The sequence below is a fragment of the Chrysemys picta genome, chromosome 4 (assembly GCF_011386835.1).
Source record: "Chrysemys picta bellii isolate R12L10 chromosome 4, ASM1138683v2, whole genome shotgun sequence".
NCBI lineage: Eukaryota > Metazoa > Chordata > Testudines > Emydidae > Chrysemys > Chrysemys picta.
The window spans coordinates 59356212-59378729 of NC_088794.1; the positions used below are offsets into that span (position 1 = coordinate 59356212).

The 22518-nt window shown below is 55.0% G+C and overlaps 1 pseudogene; it reads right to left on the bottom strand.

The window, feature by feature from the left end:
• LOC101934976 (voltage-dependent L-type calcium channel subunit alpha-1S-like) overlaps nucleotides 1-22518 on the bottom strand; it is a 72482-nt pseudogene that overhangs the window by 25765 nt on the left and 24199 nt on the right.

Consider the following 22518-nt stretch of genomic DNA (forward strand, 5'->3'; position numbering starts at 1 on the left):
GCCGAAATATCTTTGAGGCTCTGGATCGTAGCCCCGCAGCACAAGCTCCATGTTCAGCTCTGGAGGTGCTAGGTCCAGCTCCTGGGGATGGCCAGGATGACAGTGCCAGGATGGTTACACCTCATTGTTGCTTCCGTGTAGGGGGACCCAGGCCCTTGTGTTGCACCGCCATGGACTGGTGCATTGTGATCCAGTGCAACCTCATGGCACACATGAGGGGCCCTTTAATGACCCGTGGGAGTGAGGGACTAGCCCTGGGGTCTTCGCTTCTCGGGGAAGTCAGGCTGGCTTCCCCCAGCAGTGGCTCTGCATTACAAATGCCCCCAAGCTGGCTGTACCGGGCACCCCCAGGGGATGGAATGGGAAGGGATGCGGTGGGATGAGGAAGGGGTGGGGCCTACACAGACCTGAAGAGCAGCAGGATGGCTTGTGGGAAGGTCTGGAAGTTGTTGTTCCGGTTGATTTGGGTTCCATCCACCAGGGCGATTTTCCCAAACATGTGTGAATGACATGCTCAGGTCCCAGCTGCCCTGCAGAGGAACGCCCTGCCATAGGCATTCGTCGCTACCCTCCACCCCACGTGCTCCCGCTCCTGGCCTCACCACTGCTCCCGCTGGCTTCTTTCCAGCCAATAGCCTGGCACCACAGGGAAAGGGCTGGCCTGGCAGGATGACCTTGTGGCCTGGGCACAGCGCTGGGAGTCAGAGGCCCAAGGTGTGTTCCCAGCTTTGCGACTGACTTGCTGTGTGAAGCCGGGGGAGTTTGACAGCTCTGTGCCTCAGTTTCCCCATCAGCGGAATGGGGATAATAACATGGTCTCCCCCTGGCAGGGAGGCTGCCGGGGCTTGATTCACTAGTGACTGCAGAGCACTCTGAGACCCCCCCTGGTGGAAAGACAGTGGGGTTGTATCTGTCGTGCGGCAGGAGTGCCCGAGGGGTGACCCCTGCTCCCTGGATCCTGGCTCTCCCACGCCCTGCCAGCCGGGGCCCCAGCACTGTCCCCATCTCCTTACCTGCATCCCGATCACAGCATAGATGAAGAACAGCATCACGATCAGCAACGCCACGTAGGGCAGGGCCTGTGAGACAAAGGGTCCAGGGCTCATGTGGGAGTGGAGCTGAGAGGGAGCAGCCTATCCCCGCTGTGGATCCCGCCTGCTTTAGGAGTAGGAGTTCTCCGGGCTGGAGCTACCAAGCTCTGGGGCCAGCCAGGGGTCCAGCGGGGCAGCTGGCCGGAGAGTGAGGCTGTCTGCTGCTGTCTGGGGCTGGAAGCTGCCACTAAAAACACCAGTTCTCCAGCATTCCTGCTGCTGTCACTCACTCCACAGCCTGCACAGGGAGCTCCCTGCCCCTGCAGCTGGGACAAGCACTGGGGCGGGGGGGGGGGCAGGGAGAAAGGGACATGCACAATCTCAGCACAAACAGGTGCCTACTACTGAGGTGCTGGAGAGCACCCTCAGCGCCCCTCCAGTCCTGGAAGTTCCTGTCCAAGGGAGCTGGCGATCTTACTAATCTGGTCTGAGGAATATGGGGCCAACTGAGGCTCTGAGACATGCTGACACCAGTATGAATGAGCATCTGGGAAGCCCTTCTTGGCTCCTCCTGAACTCCTAGATGCTTGGATAACATACATGTCAAGTGCGTGCCAGCTAGTGACCAGTCCATATCGAGGTTAACAGCCTGCTGCTGCTACCAACTAATGGAGCTCTTGAGCAGTAGAGGCCTGTGCTTTGGGGCTGAAGGTCCCATCTTCAAAGCCAGTTGCCCAGCCACACTGGGAATTGGTCCATACGCACCTGGAAGGACTTGATGAAGGTCCAGAGCAGGGTCCTGACTCCTTCCCCCCGGCTCAACAGCTTCACCAACCGCATCACCCGGAAAAGTCGGAAGAAGGTGATGGAGATGCGGGTACTGTCTGCAGAATCCTGCAGGCAAAGCACGCCCCTTAGCTGCTCAGTGGGAACAAAAGTCCCAGGGAGGGGAGGGAGGGAGCAGGCCCAGGAGACCTGCTGAGCTCTTCGGGGCTGCTCGGCCACAGGGAGGAGCCACTGCTGTGCGGAACTGGTGGCATTTCCCCCACTGTTCACCACTACAGCCCAGGGATCTCTCGGATCTGCAGCCCGGCTCAGGGCTCTCCTACAGTTGGGTGTTGTGTGTTAGAGTAAGCCCACTCGCTGGGCCGGCTCAGGGGAGCTGCATGCTGTAGTGAGGGTGGAGGAGTGCTACCAAGTCAGTACATGCCAGAGAGGATGATCCAGAAGAGAGCCTCCCTCCTCCATGCTCAGCTCCACCGGCAAGGGTTACATGATGGAATCCGGTCCCTCCTGCTTCACCTGGGGCTCTGGTTGCTACCACACTGGGCCCGAGAGCAAGTCTACGGCAGGGTGCAAAGGGTTTGAGCTGTCTGGGCATGTCTGGTTTGGGGTCATAGAGCGGGGCTGACCAGGGTGGGGTGGGAGGAAGGGAAGGAAGGAAAAGGGTAGGTTAGGGTGGGGGAGACCTTCGAAAGTTGATATTGCTGCCCCAGGTCCCCGCGAGTCCCTCCCTGTCTGGAGGGAAGTGGGGATCGGAGCCCTCCCGAGGGGGATGTGCAGCAAAGGAGGCTATCAGGAGAGAAAAGCTCTTGGCAAGAGTGGGAACTCTCCGCTTCACGACAAGGGCCACAGACACACAACTGACAGCACGACACCCGCTCGAGTAGCCAAACGCTGCTTGGCGGGTGCATCCCTGGGCATGGGACCTGCAGTAATAACACCTCCTAGCTCTTCGCGTCAGCAGATCTCTAAGCAATTCACAGATCCCAGTCTTCGCACCCACTGGGCGGTAAGGCAGGGCTAGGTTCTAACGGGGATCTGAGGCCCAGCGTGACTTCCCCAGGGAGCCTGGGGCAGGGAATTGAACCTGGACCTTCCGTCTCCTTAGCTAGAGCCCTAACCCCATCTTTCCTGTAGCTCACACACTGCCTTCCCCACCAGGAGCCCCAGGTGTCTGCATCGGATCAAAGGCTCCCAATAACTTTTGGAACAAGCTGAGCAAACACTCCATAGTGACAGGTTTCAGAGTAGCAGCCGTGTTAGTCTGTATCCGCAAAAAGAACAGGAGTACTTGTGGTACCTTAGAGACTAACAAATTTATTAGAGCATAAGCTTTCGTGGACTACAGCCCACTTCTTCGGATACATATAGAGTGAAACATATATTGAGGAGATATATATACACACATACAGAGAGCATGAACAGATGGGAGTTGTCTTACCAACTCTGAGAGGCCAATTAAGTAAGAGAAAAAAACTTTTGAAGTGATAATCAAGCTAGCTCAGTACAGACAGTTTGATAAGAAGTGTGAGAATACTTACAAGGGGAGATAGATTCAATGTTTGTAATGGCTCAACCATTCCCAGTCCTTATTCAATCCTGAGTTGATTGTATCTAGTTTGCATATCAATTCCAGCTCAGCAGTCTCTCGTTGGAGTCTGTTTTTGAAGTTTTTCTGTTGTAAAATAGCCACCCGCAGGTCTGTCATAGAATGACCAGACAGGTTAAAGTGTTTTCCCACTGGTTTTTGAGTATTATGATTCCTGATGTCAGATTTGTGTCCATTAATTCTTTTGCGGAGAGACTGTCCGGTTTGGCCAATGTACATGGCAAAGGGGCATTGCTGGCACATGATGGCATATATCACATTGGTAGATGTGCAGGTGAACGAGCTCCTGATGGTATGGCTGATGTGATTAGGTCCTATGATGATGTCACTTGAATAGATATGTGGACAGAGTTGGCATCGGGCTTTGTTACAAGGATAGGTTCCTGGGTCAGTGTTTTTGTTCAGTGATGTGTGGTTGCTGGTGAGTATTTGCTTTAGGTTGGGGGGTTGTCTGTAAGCGAGGACTGGTCTGTCTCCCAAGATCCGTGAGAGTAAAGGATAGGTTGTAGATCTCTGATGATGCGCTGGAGAGGTTTTAGTTGGGGGGCTGAAGGTGACACCACTGTGTTCTGTTATTTTCTTTGTTGGGCCTGTCTTGTAGGAGGTGACTTCTAGGTACTCGTCTGGCTCTGTCAATCTGTTTTTTCACTTCAGCAGGTGGGTATTGTAGTTTTAAGAATGCTTGATAGAGATCTTGTAGATGCTTGTCTCTATCTGAGGGATTGGAGCAAATGCGGTTATATCTTAGAGCTTGGCTGTAGACAATGGATCGTGTGGTGTGTCCTGGATGGAAGCTGGAGGCATGTAGGTAAGTGTAGCGGTCAGTAGGTTTCTGGTATAGGGTGGTATTTATGTGATCATCGCTTATTAGCACAGTAGTGTCCAGGAAATGGACCGCTTGTGTGGATTGATCTAGGCTGAGGTTGATGGTGGGATGGAAATTATTGAAATCATGGTGGAATTCCTCAAGGGCTTCTTTTCCATGGGTCCAGATGATGAAGATGTCATCAATGTAGCGCAAGTAGAGTAGGGGCGTTAGGGGACGAGAGCTAAGGAAGCGTTGTTCTAAGTCAGCCATAAAAATGTTGGCATACTGTGGGGCCATGCGGGTACCCATAGCAGTGCCGCTGACTTGAAGGTATATATTGTCCCCAAATGTGAAATAGTTGTGGGTGAGGACAAAGTCACAAAGTTCAGCCACCAGGTTAGCTGTGACATTATCAGGGATACTGTTCCTGATAGCTTGTAGTCCATCTTTGTGTGGAATATTGGTGTAGAGGGCTTCTACGTCCATAGTGGCTAGGATGGTGTTTTCTGGAAGATCACCGATAGATTGTAGTTTCCTCAGGAAGTCAGTGGTGTCTCGAAGATAGCTGGGAGTGCTGGTAGCGTAGGGTCTGAGGAGAGAGTCCACATAACCAGACAAGCCTGATGTTAGGGTGCCAATGCCTGAGATGATGGGGCGTCCAGGATTTCCAGGTTTATGGATCTTGGGTAGCAAATGGAATACCCCTGGTCGGGGTTCTAGGCATGTGTCTGTACAGATTTGTTCCTGTGCTTTGTCAGGGAGTTTTTTTAGCAGATGGTGTAGTTTCTTTAGGTAATCCTCAGTGGGATCAGAGGATAATGGCCTGTAGAATGTGGTGTTAGAGAGCTGTCTAGCAGCCTCTTGGTCATATTCCAATTTATTCATGATGACGACAGCACCTCCTTTGTCAGCCTTTTTGATTATGATGTCAGGGTTGTTTCTGAGGCTGTAGATGGCGTTGTGTTCAGCATGGCTGAGGTTATGGGGCAAGTGATGTTGCTTTTCCACAATTTCAGCCTTTGCACGTTGACGGAAGCCATCTATGTAGAAATCCAGTCTGTTGTTTCTACCGTCCGGAGGAGTCCACGCAGAATCCTTTTTATTGTAGTGCTGGTAGGGGGGATTCTGTGGGTTAGTATGCTGTTCAGAGGTATGTTGGAAATATTCTTTGAGTCGGAGACGTCGAAAGTAGAATTCTAGGTCACCGCAGAACTGTATCATGTTCGTGGGTCTGGACGGACAAAAGGAGAGGCCCCGAGATAGGACAGACTCTTCTGCTGGGCTAAGAGTATAGCTGGAAAGATTAACAATATTGCTGGGTGGGTTAAGGGAACTACTGTTGTGGCTGCTTGTGGCATGTAGCAGTTTAGATAGTTTAGTGTCCTTTTTCCTTTGTAGAGAGGCAAAGTTTGTCTTGTAAATGGCTTGTCTAGTTTTTGTAAAGTCTATCCATGAGGAAGTTTGTGTGGCAGGTTGGCTTTTTATGAGAGTATCCAGTTTTGAGAGCTTATTCTTCATCTTTCCCTGTTTGCTGTACGGCACTCCATAGTGCTGATCAGCCAGGATCACAGCTTGTGGGGAAAAGCCTCCACCCCGCCCACGTAAGCTTTGTCTTAATAAATAATAAATAAATAATAAATTAATGGAGATATCCCATCTCCTAGAACTGGAAGGGACCTTGAAAGGTCATTGAGTCCAGCTCCCTGCCTTCACTAGCAGGACCAAGTACTTATTTTGCCCCAGATCCCTAAGTGGCCCCCTCAAGGATTGAACTCACAACCCTGGGTTTAGCAGGCCAATGCTCAAACCACTGAGGTATCCCTCCCCTGCAAAGTTGCTGGTGGAAGTTGGGATTAGAACCCAGGACTCGTGGCTCCCCACATCAAGCATTTGGCCACAGCTGCCTTGTGGGGAGTGGGATCTTGTACTATGATCATCTGATCTCATGCCCATGGGGTGTGCCTGGCACACCCCCTCTGTACATACAGGCAGGTCAGGTCTCTGCTCCCCCCTCTGCCCCACGCCGCCCAGTGAGTCAGTGTGCCAGCCACAGCTCCTCCCCAGCGAACACTACCGAACAAGACGGTGCAATGAGACAAGAAGGGGGGAAGGATAGCTCAGTGGTTTGAGCATTGGCCTGCTAAACCCAGGGTTGTGAGTTCAATCCTTGAGGGGGCCACTTGGGGATCTGGGGCAAAATCAGTACTTGGCCCTGCTAATGAAGGCAGGGGGCTGGACTTGATGACCTTTCAAGGTCCCTTCCAGTTCTAGGAGATGGGATATCTCCATTAATTAATTAAACTAAAATTAATTAAAAATAATTAATTAAACTTGCTGGGTGACCTTGGGCAAATCACTGACCCGCTCTGTGCTTCAGTTTCCCCAGCTGCCCAATGGGGATAGTGACATTTGGTCACCAGGCTTTAACACCACAGTGGTGCCAGTGCCAGAGGCAGCGGTCCAGCAAAAACAGCAGGTCATCTCCAGCCGCTCCAGGTTGCCACACTGAAACCCCAGCTGTCCCTCTTGATAGCCCAGGGGCTGGCTTATATGGGGGGAGCTCTGCAAAGGAGAGAGTGGGTTTATCCCGAGGGGTTTAGTGAAGTGTCCCGAATTCTGCTCTCCAAAGGGCTCCTGGTCTGAAAAATCAGCCTGTTGCTATCCCTGCCCCAGCTCCATCTCGGCCCCAAATCGCATCCCAGCCTCCATCTCTGGCCTCTCCTCACGCTCCAGCGTGCTGCTGTCTACCCAGAGCAGTATCAGCACCAGTAGCAAAAGCTCTTCCAGGTCTCTGGGCACCGCCTTCTGCTTTAAAACACCCCCACTTGTTCCAGCCGAACTGATGGAGTTTGTTTCTCTCTGTTCCCCTCCATCTGTCCACCACCGGCTTCCTTCATGACTGCTGGCGCGAGAGCCTTCTCCACTGCATCGCCGGCTGTCGGAAATTGCCTCCCTATGCTATTCCGCTTCACTGCGCTTTGATCGCACGTCACATCTCAGCTGGAAAACGTGCTTCTTGCTTGCCTGCTCCTCCCTTCCTTTCTCTCTCTCGCCTTCTCTTTCCCCTTTTCTTTCTGTCTCAATTCATAAACACCGCCTGCCATCTCCCCTGGGTGTGTGCAGCCGCTCGAAACATCTGACTCAGTGACACACCGCCAGCTCCAAAGAACTCGGCACTGCCCCGAACCCAAAGAAAACAAGCAGCACCTGGGCAAATGCCTAATAGTCCTGGGCCCCATTGTACCAAAGAGGGGAGGGAAACTGCAGTCAGGGCCCCTGCCCACCATTAAGGATGATTTAGCTGGGAATTGGTCCTGCTTTGAGCAGGGGGTTGGACTAGATGACCTCTTGAGGTCCCTTCCAACTCTGATATTCTATGATTCTATTCTATGATCCCCAGACTCTGGCCCCCCCGACATTCAAAGCTGGGGGCTGCCAGGGACTGTCTCAACTGATCTCGGCTGTTGGGGTGGAGCACGGGGACAGTGTCTGAGGCGGCTAGGAAAGCGGCTATGTAGAGCTTCACTGTGGGGGCGGGGGAGGTGTTAAAGGGCCCACGTGACTTAGGAGCACAGAAAAGTAAAATTAGACAAAACACCCACGCAGATGTCTAGAGACCTTTACCTGAACCAACAGCAATAAAGGGTATAAAAAGGGGGTTTTGCCCACAATTCTAACAGATACACCACAAATGCGTACATACCTGTCATCCATACGCACATACATACTAGCCTATGGGGTAAGTGTACCCTAACATTTCCGTGGGGGAAGAATGAAATTTGGGCATAAGAGGAAGGATTTCCGACTAATGCCCTATGAAAAGGAGAAGCAGCTCACCATTAGGCAGGCAATCTACCCATCCATCTGCTCCTGTCAACTCTTCATTGCCTCAACTACGTATCGATGCTACCCAGCTACCACGGCTATTAACTATTAATAGGCCGTATTTCTATTTCTTTTCAAATTGTAAGTTAAATAGGGATTTGATCTCCCTTATATTTTATTTTAGTACAGCTTAGAGTTAAATTAAAAGAGAGTAAACAGCTCTGCATTAGCTTCCTCTGCCAGAGATGTGAAAACGGAAATTGCCATAGGCGTGGTATCACATCTCCCAACACCGGGTTATCAAAACAGGGTGTGAGTATTAAATCAACTTTGCAGCTTATAATCTTATATATATATATATATATATATCTTAAAGAACTGTGATATTTGTAACTCTGTAATTCTAACTGTTTTACCATTTGCTTACTATCGTCATTGATGTTAATAAAAAGGTCTTTATGACTATATCTGTCGTCTCAGTGTAAACTTCTTGTCATACACCCGAAGTTCCTTTTATAGACTCTGTGAAGCCTGATTCAGGACGAACTTTATCTTCTGATCAAACAAATTGGCGAGCCAAAACCCATCCTAATTAATATCCACAATAATAATAATTAAAATGATTAAGTAAAAATTTATTTAAATAAAATTAAATTAAGTGGATACATTAAATTAACACTACTAACACACCCCAAATCAGGCTACACCCACAGTCCGATCCTTCACCCCCTACACTCAACCCTCTGCCCCTGCCCTAAGCCCCTCAACCACGGCCCCACCCCAGAGCCCGCACTCCCAGCTGGAGCCCGCACACCCCAACCCTCTGCCCCCTTCCACACTCCGAACCCCTCAACCCCACCCCCACCACATGAATTTTGTTATGTTCACCAATATGGAGGTGATGTGTCACACGTCACCTCCATATTGGTGCACATAAACTTCATTCCACACATGGGTGGGAAAAATTAGAGGGAACATTGCTTCTGGGACTCCTGACTTTTGTCCATCACCAGGGGATCAATTACCACCGACACCAGCACAGGCTCTGTACCATACACAGCCGAACAGGGACTGAGGGAACCCAGAGCCCAAGGCAATGTCAGGCCAGGAGGGAAACTAACCTTCCGCAGAGAAAGGAAGGTTCGAGAAACGTATCCCTGCAATTGCACCAAATCACATTGTAAGTAGCTGTGCACATACAGCTGGGGGGAGAGACCTTCTACAAACTAATGTTGCGTTAGATGATACAATGAGCAGGTAGAGCGACTGTCCTGTCTGTACAACAGCCGGATGCAACCTTAGTTAGATGGTTCTGTCTCTGGTTGAGTTTTGCTGTATTTCATGGACGAAGGATGGATGGATAGAAGAAAAGTGTAATATGGATGGATGGGTCGGGGTGGGATAGGGAGGGGTGGATGGATAGACAGATGGATGGAGATCACATTTCAATGTGAGGTAAGAAGATCTCCTGGAGGTTGGGTGTGTTTCGCTCCCAGACCATTGGTGTCTTTAGCTCCTACCCCCGCTCCGCTGTGCATTGCAGAGCAGCTCCCTGGATTCACACCATGCAATCCACGCAAACACAGCAGCCGAGTGCAGCAGAGAAACAACTAGAGGAAGAAAAATAAGGAGACCCACTGCAAGCACATGCAGCTGATGTTTACAATGCCATTACAGCCTCCGCTTAGGCAGTACAGTCCGCCACTGGAAGCAAGAAAAGTCTGTCGAGAGAACAAGAGAGTCAGCAAGAGAAACTTGTCAGAGAGGCAGGAAACAAAAGAGAGACAGAGAGAGAAAGAGAAACAGGTGGCTGGGTTCCAGAGAGAGCCAGACAGAGACACAGATCCTTGGAGGGAAGGGAAAGATGGGAAACAGAGAGAGAGAGAGAGAGAGAGAGAGAGAAAAGACAGGGTAGGATGGCCCAAAATCTAACACACAGAACAAGGCAGATCTGAATCCGGGCCCAACCCCTAGGGCAGTTTGAAGGAAATACCAAGCTGGGTAAGACTGGAAGAGAAATGTTCTGACATGGGAACCTAAAGATAGGCACTAGGGGAAACATCTGCAAAAGTACCAGAGCAACTTAAAGGCCTAAGCCCCCAGTGACGTTAAATGAGACATAGGCCTTGTCGACACTAGAAAGTTGTTCTGCTTGAACTGTTCCGGGGTAGTTAGAGCAATACAACCTGCCTTGGTGTGGACGCAATTATACTGGTGTAGAAGGTGCTTTATACAGGGATAGCTATTCCCATATGGGAACAGGAATATAAGTACATAGCAGCTTTATATTGGCATTGTTATAGCTACATATTGGTCAAAAATTCATGCCTGTACCCAACATACACAACAGTTACATTTTCACGTGCAGAGCAGGTCTTACGCTCCCAGGTGTCTGAGCCACTTTTGAAAATGAGACTTCAGCTCCTAAGTCACTTCGGGTTCATCTTCACTATCAAGTTAATGCAGGCTCTTTCTCGGGTGTTGCCCCGACCCCGGCTTGCGCCCACACACAAAACCCTCTCACCCAAGTGTGCTGAATTCGTTACTTCCTAGAGAGTAGCTATTCCTAGAGCCCTGAGCGGATACAAAATTTGTATCCACATTCGATCTGCAAAAATAGTCCGCGGATAGAAAGCAATTCTCCCCTATGCCCGGAATACAGCTACAAGCACCACTTACAGCGTCACACCAGGCCTAAGTGGTGTCTAGTCCTCGTGCTGGCCCTGTGTGCAGGAGTGAATTTCACTTGTAAGGCCTCACCCACCGTGCAGTGATGTCAACGAGTGTATTGACTCAGTGGGCTTTGGATCACGGTCACAGGGCATGATCCAGCAACGGTGCTTAACTTTAAGTCCCATTGGGACCGCTTGCATGTGCTTAAATGTTTTGCTGGATCGGGACCTGAGTGACTCAGGAAAGGGCTTCAAATAGCAAGGCATTCTCCTCCCCATCTTGCACGAGTCAGTGAACAGCCATACACAGAAACACGAGAGAGAAAGGAAGCAGAGAGCAGGCAAGAGAGGATAGACATAGCAAACCAGCGTTAACATTTTTCTGGGAGAAGACAACTGCCAGGGATAGCTTTGTTACTGGTGACCCCGTCCCAGTGGCGCCGCTGGGACCCAGTTGGCAGAGTTTCGTGAGGGTGCTGTCTCCCTAAACCACAGTGCTCCCAGGGTCTGTGCGCTTGGGCAGGAAGCAGCATTCCAGAGCCAGAGGCAGTGCTAGCCCATTGGGCTAAGCAGGAACATTTTGAGGGGCCCCCACACAGCACATACTGAAAAAGCCAGTAGGGAGCCCCCATCAGCTGCTCGGGGCCCTAAGCAATCGCTCAGTCTCCAGAGCAGACAAGGCTACAGACTCCAGGTGAGACAGGTGCAAACACATAGCCTGATGGGCAATGACCACTTGCAATGACCCAGAAACCCCAGCTGCCAACGGTGGGCAGAGAGGAGTACTTACCGGGTGGGGTTGATGCTCTCCAGCTACATGCCCAGCTTCACTAAGCATAGTTCCCCCTAACCAAAACCTCCAGCACGGTCCCTAGAACTCTGGGTCCCTTAGCTCCTGGTGGCCAGACAGGATCTCCCCTTACCCCTGGAGCTTTGACAGTGGCCATGAGGGAGGCTGTCAAGGTGCGGTGTGCCTGGGAGCGATGTCAAGGGGGAAATGAGGGGTGGGGGGATCGCGGGATGGCCGAGTGAACCCTCTGGAACGAGACCAAAAAACCAGCCCCGAGGTCTCTTGTTGGAGGAGGGGATGTGGGGTGATTTGGGCAGCGTGCTCAACCCATTAGTGTTTCTCGATACCCACTGAATGGCAAGCTCTTTCCAGAGGGAAGCCAGAGCTCCAGTGGATCCCTTCCCAAGCAACAAAGGGATCTGGAGCCCAGGTGCCCTCGTGTCTGAGAACTGCTGGGAAGGACACAGCAGCCCAGAATGTGTTTCAAGGCCCCCCGGGCAGACAGCGAGCACTCCGTGGTCACAGAGCCGCTCTATGCCAGCGCGGTGCTTGGGGAAAGGGGCTGGTAGCTGCTGCTCTGCCTGGAACTCCTGACAGCAGCTGGCAACTGCCCAAATGAGCAGGCAATTTGTGGACCTCTGCAAGCTCCCTAAGGGGTTTGTCCTTCGTGCTGGCTGGGAATGGTGAAAAAGTGGAGGGGCTGACACAGTGCCGGTCACTAAAGCCGGGGTGGCAGTCCTGCTTAGGAGGGCTTTTGGTTGCTGTTAGCTGGTGGTGACATGGGAATGGTGCCAATGATCCAATACCCGGTGGGGGGCGGCTCTGAGGAGTCCTGCTCTCTGGAGTTCAGCAGCTCGCTCAACCAGTGCAGTCGCCTCAGGAGAACGGAGTCAGCCAGAGGGCTCCTCTGGGCTGTAGGGAGGGCAATCCACCATGCAGGACTGGTGTGCATTGGGGCTGGGAAGCTGTGCCCGAGAACATTAGAGGATGACATTTCATCTCCTCCGGGCCAGATCTCCTTGCCGATGGTTCGCTCTCAGATGCTACCCAGCTACTCTGGGACAGCACAGACAGCGGGGACACTCTGCAGTGACAACTGGATGGGCTTTTTTATTAGCGAGGACGTGCTAACCCCACTGGAGTGCTCACTTCGGAAGCTACTTCTCCGACTACAGCTGGGTCGATTGTACGCACCGCACACCTGATGTGTGTATGGAGCCGGTTTCCGTGCCACGTGCTAGCAACGAGGTACACAGCTCCCAGCAATGCGCCGTGCACGCCTCTCTGACAGTGCTCCTGTATGCAGGCTGCTCGGTACATACACACTGCAGCGTACACATGTGGTATCATGTAGACGGTATATACCGAATATACTCCGGTGTATATTGGATATACAGGCACACATATACAGAGTAGGCACCGGGTATATGTGGCAATCGTCATACACACTGACACACTCCAAGCACACGCAGCAGATTGAAACGGTGCCTGACCCTCACGGAGCGCAGGGCAGAAACTTCTTATAGGGACCATGAGGCAAGGGGAACCCTTTCAGCCATCTCTATGGTGATCTCAGGCCAATGAGCTGATTACTAGACATCTGGGCATGTGTTTAAAGAACGCGGGCAGGGCATGGCATGGGTGCAGCCTCTGGGGAGTACTGGCATATGTCACTGCGGAGTCAGCTTGAGGTTCTGGTTCTGTCCCAGGACAAGGGCAGTTTCCACAGGGTACCTCTCCAGGCAGATTCAGGAGGAGGGGTGGGTTGAGGGTCACAGAGGCTGGGGGGGTCCACCATGGCTGTGTAATGGCTGAGGAGAGATCCCGTCAGCGCTCTTAAACAGCGAGGAGAAGGTTAACCCGTGTGCCCACGCCCCTGCCCCATTCTCCTTCTGCCTGGCCCAGGTTGCTCTGCCAGCCGGACCAGTGTCCCGCACAGTCCTGCAGGAACCCGGGTCTCCCATGTGACAGTGGGACGCTGGCAGCCTGCCAAGGCTGTCACTGCCATGACATTACTGTCCTGCCCGTGCTCTTGGACACGTTCCCTCCGCCCACCGCGGCACTTACATCGATCTCGCTCAGGATGACGTCGATGATGGTACCGACGACGATGAGGAAATCAAAGACGTTCCAGGGGTTGCTGAAATAGCCCTGAGATTGGAGAGAGTAATGAGGTGGGAATGACTGGGGGTCTGAACAGGGGGAAAGGAAAGGAAGAAGCTGAGGGTCAGACAGTGGGGTTATGAACTCCCTGTGGAGGAGACCTGCCGTTCCTGAGCGCAGCGCGCTTTCTCCCTTGCAAACCGCTGCCCTGTTCACCGCGCCAGAGGGAGGGTCTCCGTTCGCCCATGCAGAACAATGCCAGCACGGCCAGGCTGCCCCCCATACCCCGAGATGGAGAGAACACTGCAGAGCTTGGATTTAGATTTCCTTCCATGTCTACTCTTATCCGCTGGCACCCAGCACCCACTGAGGTCTTGGGGTCAGACCTTCCCAGCTGATTGGTGCCGATGCTTATTCTGGGCGAGTCCTCGGCACGCCAGGGAACGAATGCTCCTAGCCCCCAACAGGCCCAGCAACAATGTGATTGTCCATCAAGGGAGCTCGAGTCAGGGCTGAGATGGTGGGGAAGACACAGCTCACGAGTACAGGGGAGGTGTGTGGCCAAGGAGCTGCACTGGGAAACATTCCCTGCAGTGCACCTGCCCCGGCCCACATCACTGTTTATGGGTCGCAAGCAGCGGCTCTTGCGGCATGCCCCACGCTGGCTGCCTGGGTCTACAGGCGTATAGGGAAGGCAGGAGGAGGCTGGAGGAGGCTGTTTTTGTACTAGGTAAGTGCCCGATGGGCATGGATCTGTTTGAACCAAGTGGCAGCAAGACAACCTGTGATTATCCCTTACGCTCAGAGGGATGACCTGGAGGGGGCTTGGTTCCCAGAGGACCATCCACATTTTGGGTTCTCTACCCCCGAGGGCTGGCATTGGTGGGGTTCAGGGAAAAAGCGACCATTGGATGCCAAGGCAGCCCATGGAGCAGCGGCTCACGTGGCTGAATCGCTCATGAGGTCGGGCAGGGGAGGGATTCCCCTCCGGGTACATCGACGGGGACCACGGAGGTGATGGCCGTCTCTCAATGGGCATCGGGGACATGCCTGCAGGGTGGGGCGGGGGGCTCTGCCTCGCCTCTCACGTGGCTCAGTGGCTGTGGTGGGGGGAGGTTCAGGGGCTCTCCCAGGGCCTCTCACACGCAAGCTTGGTTTGATGGGGGGTCCGGAGAGCTCCCGGGAGGACCACTAGCCTCCCACCCCCATTGGAGAGACACCCAGGACAGTGAGAGCAGCGGAGTGGGGGTGGGGGTGTTGGGCGAACAGGTAGCTGGAGGAAGGGTTCCCCCTTGTGGCCTGGATTGGCCAGGCTCTTCCCCTCAGGAGCTGCCAGGTCAGCCTGCAGCCCTTGCCCAGGTGTCTTCAGTGGCACTGTCCACATGAGTGACTGGGCGTGAGCAGATCTCTTCGGGGCCCCAGGCTCTGAGGCGATTGTGTTCCCGGGATGCCGCATAGGGAGAAAATGCCATGCCCACCGCTTAGGGTGAGCCCCTGCCCTCCTCCAGATTCACGCCCCCTGGGCTCCCCTCTGGACTCGCACCCGCCAGTCAGGAATCAGGATCTGCAGTGGAGCCAGTCTCCAGGCAACCCAACGAGCACAGCTGGCCTGCAGCAGGATGCCTATGGATACCGCGCTTGAGGGGTGGGGAGAGCCAGTGGACAGGCTCTTAAGCCCAGCAGCGGCAGTAGCAGCAGTCCAGTGGCTACTCAAAGCATTTGTCCATGGCTGGGACAGCTCTGCCTTGTCTCAGCTCAGGTAACTCGGTTCTGACCCTGGGCTCTGACTCCTGCTCCAACCACTGGGCATGGCTGCCCACATCCTGGTCACGTTATGTACCCCCCCAGCACCCCTCTCCAGACTCATGCCCCCCAGACTTTCACCCCACACTCACCTTGGCTTTGAAGGCCATGAGCTTGAGCAACATCTCCAGGGTGAAGAGGATGGTGAAGGCCACATTCAAGTTGTCTGAGAGGTGGTTCATCTCAGCTGACTGGTTGTAGTGCTGGGGAGCCAGGAAGAGGCACAGGTTAGCCCACTGGGCTATGGGGAGCAGGTATGGGGCTGGGGTCTCAGATTCTGGGCCAGATGTGAGAGCCTGAGAGCAACATACAAACCTAGAGCTCTGGCGGGGTTGGAATGTGAGCAGAAGTTGTGATGCTTTCCCCCATTCCACACACAGCTCTGCCAATAGTCCTGCCCCCTAGCCCCCTCCCTGTTCCAGCCCTGGGTCCTGCCCCACAGCTCTGTAGATGTTCCTGACTCCTGATCCACAGCCCGGGCCGTCTCCGCACTCACACACAGCTGTGCCACCGTCCCTCCCTCCTCACCTATAGCACCCGCGGCTTTTCCATAGGAGGGGCCTCCCTGAAGCAGTGATGCTGAACTGCCTGAAGTATCCCAAGCCAAGATCCAAACCCAAATATCCAGGGGCACCCGACCAGTGGCCCAGCCTGAGTCTCACTTTGATGGCTTGCTAGTCTGCTACCAAGAGCAGGGTGGTCTCGGACACCCCACCCCCAAGCCCCATGGACAGTGATCAAAGGTTGCCAGCCAACAGTGAGGTCGTTAGCTTTGCTCCCTCCTCACCTGCATGCCCAGGCAGATGGTGTTCAGCATGATCAGGAAGAACATGAGGTACTCGAAGTAGTAGGAGGTCACCACATACCAGATCTGGTACTGATAGGGGTTCTTGGGGATGTAGCGTCTCAGAGGGCGGGCTTTCAGGGCATACTGGACACACTGGCGCTGGGGTGACAGGAGGAAAAAGGTCAAGCATTGACGCCCGGGGAGCAGAGGTGGCACCGTGGACAATTATGAAACACTCCCAGCTGTAAAACCTCCAGCTCCATTCCCTGCCCCTCTCCCCTGCAGAGCCAGGCCAGGCCCGATTTCTCAATGCGCAGGAAATCCTGTGATTTTGAACATTTTTTTCCCTGTTCTGAAAACATAAAAATTAGAAAGTTCCCATGAAACAAAAGTTGTGTTTGGAGCCGATCTAAATGTTTTGCTCTGAGAAAACGGGAATGTTTCCCGCCGCCTTCGACCTTCGTCAGCTTAAATCTGTGGTTTGTTTCGAATGAAAAATCAAACCAAAACCCCCCCAGACATTCCATTCAGAAAATGGCTGAATGGCTGACGCTAGCAAAACGCTTCATTGCAGGAGGGGGTTCCAAATGATATTTCATCAGAAGGGACACGTTTTCAACAGCATCAGCATTTTCCATAGGAGAATTGTGATGAAACATTTCTGCCCCTCTCTGACTCCACGCTGCCCTGGTGCACGGTTACCAGCAATCACTTGGGCGTTCTGCTCTCAGCCCCTTCTGGCCCAGGTATCCTGGATTAACTCCCTCTGTTCTTGCACATTGGGCATGAGACTCATAACAACCCCAGGTGCTCAGGATCTGGGATCCACCCATCCATCTGTGAAGCTGGACCACAAGTCCTTAGGGCCATTTGTGATCACAGAAAAACTTGACCCGGTAACCTTTTGATTGCAGCTGCCAGAATCCCTCAAAGTCCACCCCTTGTTCCACATCTCCTTCCTGAAACCTTTCACCGAGAATCCCTTCCCACCCCATGCTACTCCTCCCCCTCTGCCAATAACTGGGCTGGGCCAAGAGGAACGCATGGGCCAGCGGATTCGGGACTCCCACCGAGTCCGGGGATGACTCCAATAGCTGAGTGATGGGGAGGGATGCGGCCCAGAAGAGCATTTGTGGGAATCCCTGGAAACGTCCATGCCCTGGACCTCCTGCAGGCTCCCCAAGAAACCCAGCCCAAGAGCTCCAGGGAGGCAACCCTAAAAGAAGTGGGGTGCTGTCAGGTATCAGACCAGCTAGGACCAGCCGCTGGCCTAGTCCCTGACTAACTTCACTGCAAAGCAATCAGTGAGCCTATCTGCACTACCTTGGAACTGACAGAGAGGTCACAGCCCCTGACAGTTCTAAGCCCGGCCCCCACCGCAGATCAGCGGCTTCTTACCAGGTACCTTGCCTGCAGCATCACTTGCCCTTGTTCCAGTCCCTGCTCCCTTCCAGCTTCAAATTTCTGGCTTCGATCCCCAGCTCTGCCCGTGGCTTACCACGCCTTCGGCTCTGGCATTTGGCTTCTGACCCTCGGCTCATTCCTGGACTTTGCCTTCCCTGGATCCAGTTCTAACCAGTTATTAGTCTGGGTGGGAAGCCAGAGCCCCTTGCACTCCCAGGCAGGAATGTGCCATATAGGGCCATATTCTAGCTTTCCTTGGGCAGTTGAGAGGGCACCGGGGGCAGCATGAATCCTGCATGACAGTCGTGGCGGGGACTAGCACCACTGGGAATGCCGGATGTCCCTCATGGGTGTGGCTGAGGCCCAGCTGCGAGGCCAGTGTGCAACAGTGGGAGCATTTTCTGCACCTTCTTAAAGGGAGCAGCAGGTCCCACTCCCGAGGGGGCTCCCCAGCCCACCACCACCCCTTGTTGGCAGGCCACCGCCAGTCACTGACCTGTAGGGTGACCAGATCTCAAGAGTAAAATATCAGGACACATGGGGGGGCACACCAGAGGCATGGGGTGGGGAGTGCACAACCCTAGGAAGTTGCGAGGGGGGTGCATGGCCCCAGCTCCGGCCCCCTCTGCAAGCCACGGGTCGGGGACACACGGCGCCGGTTCCAGCCCCCTCTGCAAGCCGCAAGTCGGGGACGCACGGCCTTGCTCTGGCCCCCGCCGCAAGAGGGGGTCACAGGGCTGGTGCAGTGGGTTGGGGCGCAGGAAGGGGGTTCAGGGTGCTGACTCCGGGAGAGAATTTGGGTGTGGAAGGGGGCTCAGGGCTGGGGCAGAGGTGCGGGCTCTGGGCGGCGCTTACATCAGGCAGCTCCCCAGAAGTGGCAACATCTCCCTCTGGCTTCTAGGCAGAGGGGCGGTTGGGTGGCTCTGTGCATTGCCACGCCCACAGGTGCCGCCACAGCATCTCCCATTGGCCGCAGTCCCCAGCCAATGGGAGCTGCGGAGCCGGTGCTCATGGCGGGGCAGTGCGCAGAGCCCCCCAGCCGTCCCTGCACCTAGGACCCAGAGGGAGATTTTACCACTAGCCATCTGGGTAGGGAGCCTACCAGCTCTGCACCAACAGGAGGCCTGGCAGCCCTACAATATTGGGACAAATGGGGTGGGGAGCCCCCTTGGGAGTGGGACCTGCTGCTCCCTTTAAGAAGGTGCAAAAAACGCTCCCAACCGTTGCACACTGGCCTCGCAGCTGGGCCCGAGCCACACCGCATGAGGGACCTCCAGCATTCCCAGTGGTGCTAGTTCCCACCACGACTGTCATGCAGGATTCATGTCCATCATACATCGGTCAGGACACAGGACAGAGAGTTAAATATCGGGAAAGTCCCGATTTTATCGGAACGTCTGGTCACCCTCCTGACTTGGGGCAGGCCCCCACTGCAGCTCAAAGGGTCGATACTGTGCTGCTCCCACATAGCCAATACGCTAGTGTGGTGGGGCGGCTGCCCCACACAGGGAGGAAGGGTTAAAGCAGGCCAGAGGGAGCCTGCGCAGAACCCTCCCATTAGAGAGGCGAGCCAATCAGGAGGTGGCTTGTTGCAGCAGCCAATCAGGGCCAGCAGAAGCCATATATAAAGGGCTGCTCAACAGAGCAAAAGGCAGTCTCTCCCTGGTCTGCTAGGGAGAAGAGCTGAGTGCCTAGGAGCACCGTGGCTAGAGCAGTGCTGGGCAGGGTAGCAGAGCAGAAGGAGCTTCTGGCTGACCGCTGCCAGACTGAGGCTCCGGAGGAAGGGCAGACAACATGTTAGGGCTGCCCCCGACTTGCCCTGAGGGAAGTGGCCCACACAGACTGCAGTTTGCCCCTGGAGCAAGGGACTAGACTGGTGACTGCAGCAGGCCACTGAGGCGAGTGGCTGGACTATAGACTGCCAGTCCCTCCGAAAGGGGTGGGAGACAGTGGAGAGAAGAGGACGCCGGGGAGCAACGCGGGTCACAGAGTTGTGGAGACAGCAAAGCGGGAGTAACGGCGAGCGAGACACCACCGGAGGAGGCCGCCCTGTGGAAGGATTTGCGCTAATTCCAGAATGGCCAGCAGGAGGCGCCATGGTGGTGAGTCTCGCTCCGTCACAACTAGTTAGTGTAGGGTTACCATACTTCTAGGTTTCCCCGGACATGTCCGGCTTTTCGCTCTTTAAATAGCTGTCCAGGGGGGATTTTAATAATCTAAAAATGTCCAGGATTTCCCCCGGTCGGCTATTTAAAGAGCGAAAAGCGGCTGACAGGGCAGCCGAGCACCGCTCGCATTGGGGCCTCGGCAGTCAAAGCCCCGTCCCAGCTCCCCCGATCCCCTGCAGCCTTACCACACCGACCGGCAACGCTGGTGGGCGGGGCTGTGCACCTGTGAGGGAACGCGGCGGCAGGGCTGGCAGCGGTGTCCAGAGCCCCTCCCCCACGTCACCCCTCCTCCACAGTCTCAGCACGCCGCTTGGGCGGGGTGGAGCCAGACATCTGCTCTAAGCCGAGTGGCACGGTAAGGGGGCCGGGGAGTTGGAGAAGGGAGGCAGTCAGGGGACAGGGAGCGGGGATTGGATGGGTCAGGGGTTCTGGGGGGGCTGTCAGGGGGGCAGGGGTGTGAAGAGGGATTGAGGCAGGCAGGGAGCAGAGGGGGTTGGATGGATCGGGAGTTCTGGGGGTCCTGTCAGGGGGCGGGGAGCAGTTGGATAGGGCATGGGAGTCCCGGGGGTCTGTCTGGGGGCAGGGGTGTGAATATGGGGTGGGGATGTGGATAAGGGTCGGGGCAGTCAGGGGACAGGTAGGGTCCTATGGGGCAGTTAGGGTGGGGGGTTCTCAGGAGGAGGCAGTCAGGGGACAAGGAGCGGGGGGGGTTGGGGGTACTGAGGGGAGTAGTCAGGGGGTGGGAAGTGGGTTGGAGTGGATGGGGGCAGGGTGGGTCTAGAGCGGGACTTACCACCCCCCCCAGTGTCCTCTTTTTTGATTGTGGAAATATGGTAACCCTAAGTTAGTGGTCTGTGCAGCCTGGCTTATTGGAACCATCCTGGGCTCCCAGTATGGTGGCCAAGCCTGGATGTGTCGGTGAAGGTGTCAGAGAGCAGACAGAGAGAGGCACAGAAGAACAGGGGTCTCATCTTTCAACTCTGCAGCTTGGACACACCCTCGTGCCTGGGCTCCCAGCCTCTCCTGCCTGGGGTCCCCTGCACCTTGGTCTTGCCTAGATCACACCCAGCTAGGGCACCCCGGCTCTCGTCCAGCTGGCACTCATTCCGCATGCTTAGCCACGTCCAGACCCTAGCACCTAGCTCTGGTACAACTGGCTCCTCGCACCCAGAGCCTGGGCATCCCTGGAACCCAGGTCATGGGGGCTGGGGTGGGAGGAGACTGGGGGGTCAGAGGGAGGTCTCGGCAGGGTGGGGGAGGTTCCATGGGGGGGATTCCACGGGGAGTACCTGGTTCTTGTCCAGCTCGCAGTTCTTGTATTCACTCTCGCCCTGCTCCTGGAAGGTGACGATGACAAAGCCGACGAAGAGGTTCATCATGAAGAAGGCGATGAGGATGATGTAGATGATGAAGAAGATGGCGATCTCCACCCGGTAGTTGTAGATGGGGCCCATGTCCTCGGTGTGGGTGTCAATGGCCTTGTACAGCAGCCTGGGGGGTAGCGAGTAGAGAGCATGCAGTTTACCAGGCTGCATGGGGGGGCGGCTCAGTCCAGCTGAGCTAAGGCAGAGAGGTCAGGACATCCCAGACAGCTGCTTCCCCTTTGACTGCACTGGCACCTCTGTGCCCCTGATCGGGGGTGGGGGGGTCTGACCCCTCTCTCCATCTTCGGGAGAAGTCCCCTCACATGGCATTCCCCAGCCAGGCAGCAGCGCCAGTGGGGTGCTGGGATCTCCCCCTGTGCAGCCTGACCCAGTGCCCGGCCCCCATGCTGCGTGCTCCCCCCGACGGACTCACTGGGGCCAGCCCTCGAAGGTGGAGACGGTAAAGAGCGACATCATGGCTAAGAGGACGTTGTCGAAGTGGAAGTCGTTGTGCATCCACTCGCGCGGGTACAGCTCTTGCTGCTTGGGGCCGCTGTCCATGTACACGATGAAGTTGCCTCTGGAACGGGAGGCAGCGGCGCATTTACAGACGAGGGGTGAGCGAGTGGGGGACTGGGCCCAGAAACTCTCCGGTCCCCTTGCCCATGACACACACGTGCCCGCCTGCTGAAGACTCCATGCTGCTCAGAGCACGTTACTGTCTCACCAAATCAACCTGAGGAACTCACAGCAGCAGGAAGCCAGAGGCCAGTGCTGGTCGCGACAAGCACCATGGCCGAGTATGCGAGTTCTGACAATAACAGGAATCGGCAGTCATGCAATCAGGGTGTGCTGAGGAATGATCACATGTGGATGCCAGGGCTACAACCCGTCTACAACCTGCCCAGCAGCCTCACCAAGATCCACCCTTGGTGCCTCTCCCCAGAGTACAGGTGGCAGCCTGGATCTACAGGCTGGAGCAGCTTGGCAAATCCCACCACATGCCTGGCAAATCCTGCCGTCCGGGATGAGCTCTGCCCTTCCACAGCCAGGGAGACTCATGCCCCAGGGCAGCCCCCTATACACCCAGACACGTACTTCACCCACTAGCGTGTCTGAAAGGGGACCTGCAAAGGTGACATAACACCTGGGGATATGGGCGGCACGTGACTCCTCCATTTGGGGAGGCTGCGTGTGCCCAGACTATGGCCCCGCCCCTGCTCCAGCTCCTGCCCCACTCATCCCCGCCTGCGCCTCTTCAGCCCCTCCCCTGGGGTTCCCCTGCCTGCCCACCGGCTTCCAGCCGCTCACCCCTCGTGCATGCGTGTGTCTCTTCACCCCCTCCTTCAAGGCTCCCCTGCAAGCAGACTG